We start from the raw sequence: 6,532 nt of genomic DNA, 5'->3' as shown, positions 1-6,532 counted from the left end.
GCCTAAGCCTTCACCAGATGGAAGGAGAGCTGTTCTTGTGGTTTGGAGAAACCTGGCCCGGAATGCAACTACTTCAGCGCTTGCTAATGGGTGCGTTCCTCCTTCAGGACCCTACTTAACCCATGCAGAGCAGAAGCACTTCTCAAGCAGGAACAGCATCTATGGGATTAAAAGTCTATCCATCCCACCGGACACTGAGTTTCAGAGGTAAGGTCCATGACTACAGTTCCTTTGGCAACTGCCAGTGAAGCTCCTTCAGTATCCCAGACACTGTGTTGGGCGAAAACAGCGAACAAGAGCGTGCCCTGCTACAGAGTCCTTTCGAGCTCCAAACCCATAATTCCTAGTTCTTTGAATTCCTGTGCCTTTCTGGGGTGACATTATCACCCCTTCACAGCAGGGACCATAAGTCTTAAGGCACTTTTCATAGAAGTGAACTATGATCAAACCTGCCAAATGTCTCCTTGTCATCATTGTACAAAGGGTATTTGCTTTGTCTGCTCTGGAGGCTCATGGTAATTCTCATTCCCTAGGGAACAAGATGGACTGAGGGACACGTTCCATACAGGAAGTTGGAAGTTTGAGTTTCGGCTCTTGGTAACCTTTGCTTTGGGGGATATTCTCTCTCTGGCTCAAGAAAAACTTCCTAGAGGTTCCTGCCCATTGGAGCAGTGAGGGTAAGTATTCCCTCCTTAAAACCAGCTCCAGGGCTTCCGTGATGAGGTGAGGGGAACCTGCTTCCCCACTGCCAATCAGCACTTAGCCAAGAAAACACCGCCTTCCAGCCTCCCTCATTATTACAAAGCCTTTAACTCCCTCCCCACCCCCACCCGCAAAAAAAGGAGAGACATCAACGTTTGCCCAGTATTTTCATTCTTTACAAAAAACAAAAACAAATGAATAAACACTCCTAGCTCACCGCCTGGGTAGCAGGTACACAGTTGACCCAGATGACTGCAATGACCAATGCTCGTGGTCCTGCCCTCGAGGGGTTCACTGTCTGGTGATGGAGACAAGGGCGGAAAGAGATGACTACAGAATCGTGGGGTGAGAATAATATGCGCCGAAAGATGAAAATAATTATTTGAATGAGATCTTATCCTAATGAATTTATGCTGCTAAATAAAATCCAGGAGGTCCAACAAGGAAGTACCTGTGCTAAGCCCCATGGCAAGTTTCTATTTCCTGGAGATGCTCAGCCTGCCCAGAAGACCAAATTTAAATACAGACAGATCTTTTTCAATTATCACCAGTTAGCTTCCTCATTTCTAAGCAACCACCTGCTCCCCACTTTGAAAGATCCACCTGAGTAAAATAGAAACTTAATGTCAGACAATCAGAGCGTTTCCTCACTTGCTTCCACATCCACCCTACATGAGCTTCTCCCTTCTACCCCTCCATGGAACTCCTATATGAGCTTCTCCTTCTACCCCTCCATGGAACTCCTACATGAGCTTCTCCTTCTACCCCTCCATGGAACTCCTACATGAGCTTCTCCTTCTACCCCTCCATGGAACTCCTATATGAGCTTCTCCCTTCTACCCCTCCATGGAACTCCTATATGAGCTTCTCCCTTCTACCCCTCCATGGAACTCCTATATGAGCTTCTCCCTTCTACCCCTCCATGGAACTCCCTTCTACTTTCTGAATGGGATGCTGCCCAATTCATGAATCATTCAATAAAGCTGTGAGATCCTAAATTGTATGAAAACTTTTTCTTTAAACAATGCCAACAGCTATCAGACAGCGTCTGTCCTTGAAACACTCACAATTTTGTGCATGTGTTGAGGGTGGGGGGTGCAGAATCAAGGATCTTTTTTATTTCAGCAAAAGTGAAAATAACAGCCTAAGTCTCCACTGGAACAATGTGAGATCATGGTAGAAGAAATGTCACAAAGACATGCATGGCTAATTCCAGAATCTTTGACTACAGAAGACTCTAAACTCCTCTCCCCCAACTGGAAAGTAAAGCTATTGAGATCACAGATGATTTTCCTTTTTCCTCTCTGAATCACCAATGCCTAGCATGATGTCAGATAAAGAGCTCAGGATATGTAAAAGGAAAGAATGAATGAACACAAATAAAACTCCATTAGAGGGTTTATAATTACAACCACCCAGGCTCTTAAAACTGAAAGCTGAGGCCCACATAAGATCCAGCCTCTCATCAAAACTGACTCCCTGTCCAGAATTGTGTTTCAAGGATAGAATCTGTCTGATCACTGTGGACAGGTCATCAGCACAGGAGCTTTTAATTCATGAAGTTTTTGCCACAGGTTTAGGGCACAGGGCTTCTAGCTTCACCAATGAAGGAAAGAGAGCTAGCAAGAGGAAGTCTGTAACTGGAGCCATTGGACTCAGCTGCTCCTGGTTATCCAACATGGACAGACAATAGGTCCCTTATGGATTTGGAAACAAGGCCACCTTGGAAGAGTGAAACTGGGAAGACCCAAGCAATATAATAGCTGAGACCAGCTGTTTATGGAAGGGACCGATCCTAAGTCATGGTCTCCAAATGAGTGACTGGGAGAGATCCAGGAACTCCTGCAAAAAGTGCAAACTCCTTTGCAAAGCCTGCAAGACCCTGTATGATTTGGTCCTTGGGTCCCTTTCCAGCCTCACCTCCTTTATCCCTGACCCCTGTTCTTTCCCATCCACCCACTGTGGTATTCTGATCACTCTGAACAACACACAATTCCCTCAGCAAGTGATGCTTGTTTGTCCCTTTGCTTAAACGGCCTATCTACTCTTCTACTCTCATCCCCACCCCTAATCTAATGAAGAACGACTGTGCCCCCCTTTTCTAAAAGCGGGTTCCCCACCTACACCCTTGGCATTTTATTTTTACCTGGGACTGAACATTTTAGCTAATGGAGATTGTTTTGTGACATAAACTACATATATATATATAGTTACCTAACATTGGTCAGAACATGTTGACGCCTGTCTAATTTTCATCCAGGGACAGGGGAAGAACTAAAACCTCCAGAAAAAAAAGTATAAAGGGAAAGTAAGAGAGAAAAAAATAACTTCTTTACAATAACATCCTACAAACCATGTTTCCTCAGCCTTGTAGCTACCCACATCTGTCATCTTGCATAGCACAGGGCTGTGCGGTGGGGAAGTGCTCAGTGAAGCTGCAGGTGGACATAGGAGAGGGAAATGACACTGTAGGGCAAAGCAGATTCTGTCCAGAGAGCAGCTGCCAGTGGCAGGACTTAAGACTCAAAGTTGCCAATCCCATAAGCCCCCAAGAATCAGCCTCCAGAAGTGGCAGGGCCTCTCACAGGAGGCCTGAAAGTCCTTTAACAGCAGCTACCTTTTGTTGCACAGGTAGATTCAGCAAGTGCACCCCAGAAAGGCAACATGAGTCCAAGTAAGTATCAGCCAAAGTGCAGACAACAGATCTCAGATCCTTTGCAACCAGGACTGTGCTTGTCTGGTGGACCCCAGGGAGAGGAGGAAGCACCCACTAAAGGAAAGGGCTCAGATGGCTCATGGCCAGGTAAATCCAAGGCAGGGAAATAAGGTGGCCATGGACTTATTGCTTTAATCTGATCACCCCGTGAGACATACCTTGTTGTAGGTGAGGAAAGTGACACCAAAAGTTAAGGAACTTGCCCAAAACCATGCCACCACCAGGTGACATAGCCAGAATTTAAACACAGATTCATTTGGCTCCAGAGCTTCTTCCACCAAGCTACACTGCCTGACTCTTTGGAACAAGCTTTGGAGGCTACTCTGTGAACCTTCAATTGTTCATTTAAGAGCTATAACCCCAGGTAATCCAAGACCTCCCCATCCACATGATGCATGCAGGGCCCAGTTGGGGTGGCAGTTTGAGGGCAGAGCAGGCAAGGCAGCTGCTGAGAATGGGAGAGCCTCTCCTGGTCTTCTCACAATGCCCACCCTCCAACTTCTGATGCCAACTGCCTCTCCACTGCTGTTGTTTATCCTCTCCACCTGCCCCATCCCCACCCCCCAAAACTTGGTGCCTCCATCTGCACTTTCTAGGAGCATACCCTTTCTGGCATCACAGGGGCTGGTGGAAAACACCCAACAAAGTGTCCAGACTCTAAGCCAGAGCTTGAAGCCAACAGGACCCCTTAGCAGGTCCCTTGCAGGCCAGCCTCACATTGTCTGATACCTGAGTGAGGTGATGCAATTGGATCAGCACCTACCAGTGAACCGAAGGGGCCAAAGCACATTCTCTGTACATAACTTTCTCCCAAGCCCTGGCCAGCCATTGCTTACACATCTCCTGCTGGTGAAAGGCCTCAGAAATGAGCAATGTCACCCACCCTTGTGGTCAAGATACACCCCTGCCAACTGAGGATGGGCCGCCTGATTCCAGAGGGGTTGAATGACAGGGGTGGAGGTGGGGGTCTTGTTCAGCTGTGGGGCCATCTGAACCCCCTTGGCTTGGTCCTGCCCTGGCAGGGTAAATGGGACTCATCAGTTGTTGTCTAGTAGCGGAATGAGGGCCTGGTCGTCCCCTCACAAGAATGAACCCCTCCAGGGCAGCTTTATGTCTTACTCACCCCTAAGCCCTGAGCACCTGTACATCACACAGTAGGGGAACAATCTACATTTGGGAAATAATTGAGACTATCATTCGAGAAGAGACCAGAGATTTCACAAACTGATATATTTACTTCATTGTTAGTCCAATGAGTACATATAGTTGTACCTGAGTCACTTTTAGTCACGTAATCTCAAATACATGCTAGCTCATTCCCTTGGGAAATGAACACTCAAGCCCTATATCTTCGCTCTGTATCTTCTGACTTTTCTACCTGCTCTAGCTCTTGAGAAGAGCTAAGACCCCTCCCATTCCTTCTGTCTCTGTTAGAAAGGCATCCCAATGGCAGAAGCATGGCCAGCGAGGACTTCTGCAATGTTTTCGGGGTGGGGGTGGGGGTGGGGTGGGGGTGGGGAGGAGTGCAGTTCTCCCTGGACCTTCCTTGCCGCCCTCCTTCCTTCCAAGATGGGAGCAAAGCAGAGAAGGGCCAGTCGAGACAGACATCCAGTTCACAGAAGCTTGTACAAGTTGCCATCTACTGTAGCTGCTTTAGCATTCTTCCTTGTTTTGTGTAGCTTCCATGTCACCATTTCAGGGACACTATTAAACTTCTTGATGGCAAGGGCCAGGGCTTCTACTTCCCTGGGCACGGAGAAACGGTGGTCCGAGAAGAGCAGTCACCTGGCAGATTGTGGGCATGGTAACAGCTATGAGGACACTGGGGTGCAAGCAATGGCAGGACACCAGACTTCTCCATGTTGATGGACAAGGCAATAAATAAACAAAAGGACGTGACTTGATGTGTGCTGCAGCAGAGATGCAGAAAGTACAGTGGGAAAGGAGGACGCAATAGTATAGCATGACTTCCTAGAGGGAAGTGGCACCACCATGTACCATATCCTCCATTAGGCACTTGGACTTCATCTTATGTGACCCTCACAACAACCCTAGGATCCCCATTTTACAGAGGTGGAAACTGCGTTTGAAGGCAATACCCTGGAAAAGCAGCTGCAATGGGATTCAAATGCATATCTGTCTGGTTCTAAAACCTACGTTCTCGCCTCTGCAGAGGCTGCCATCTGAGGGGACGTCTGTTCCAGGTCTCAAAGAATGGTTAAGAGACTTCCAGAAAAAAACAATCACTTTCAGAGCAAAGTGGAAAAAACACCACATTTTCCCCAAATCTTGCATAATAAATGGCTGGAAGAGCAAACATAAAGGACATGACAGTGGCAAGAAGAATCATCTAAGCAAAAGTCATCTTCTACCTCCCCTGAGTTCTTGCTCACTCAACCAGGAAAGCCAGCAGATAGTCCGAAACTGTCGCCGAAGACTAGTTCCAGCAGAAAATGGTTCTCTCAGCTCCAGTATTGCTAAGGGCTCTGGATTCTCAATTTTGTTTTTTATACTGTAAGGCAGAGAGATCACTAGAAGTTGGTAAGGGGAGCCAATAGGGAGGGAGGGAAATGGGGAGAACCACAGTGACCCAGGCCTCATCCACCCTCCCACCGGGGCTTCTCAGAAGTGGGGAACCCAATCAGCAGGCACTAAATAGCCAGGTCTGTAGTCAGTGCCTCGACCCCCTCTCTTCTTTACTGGAAAGGACCTGGTGGAATGGAGAAGTCTCTTCTCTTTAAGCTGAGACTTGTTTTTTGAGGGGCTGTGGGAAACCCAGGGAGAGGAGGACCCTCAGAGGCCAGCTAATAACTGAGCTTTAAAAAAAAAATGAATCCTGATCCTCACATCTGGACATTCTGATTTAGAAGCTCCAGCTCTCGAGGTTGTCCTAATACAAAGGCTGAAGGACCAGCCATCACTCCCTTCTTCCGAGTAGGGCACACCTAACGTTTCCTCAATAACCTCACCTCAGTAGGACACCCCCAGAGACAGGGAGTCCACCACCTCCCAAAACAGCTTTTCCTTTCTGACTACGACAATGCTGGTGCCAGCTTTGGCACTCTTGCTTCCAGGAAGACTCATCTCTCCTCCCTGCTGACCCATCTGAGCTCA

The 6,532-nt window shown here is 47.7% G+C and overlaps 1 protein-coding gene across 1 annotated transcript in view; it reads right to left on the bottom strand.

Annotated features, from left to right (window-relative positions):
* Positions 1–5,013: 5,013 nt before the first annotated feature.
* LOC143687851 (ral guanine nucleotide dissociation stimulator-like) overlaps positions 5,014–6,532 on the bottom strand; it is a 29,578-nt gene continuing 28,059 nt past the window's right edge. Inside the window, exon 16 of the mRNA XM_077165228.1 lies at positions 5,014–5,930. The gene's annotated coding sequence lies outside the window, so the exon portion shown is untranslated. The remainder of the gene's footprint in view (positions 5,931–6,532) is intronic.

The sequence above is a fragment of the Tamandua tetradactyla genome, chromosome 6 (genome assembly GCF_023851605.1).
Source record: "Tamandua tetradactyla isolate mTamTet1 chromosome 6, mTamTet1.pri, whole genome shotgun sequence".
NCBI lineage: Eukaryota > Metazoa > Chordata > Mammalia > Pilosa > Myrmecophagidae > Tamandua > Tamandua tetradactyla.
The sequence above is the reverse complement of the archived record's forward strand: the minus strand, read 5'-3'. Positions and strand labels throughout refer to the sequence as shown.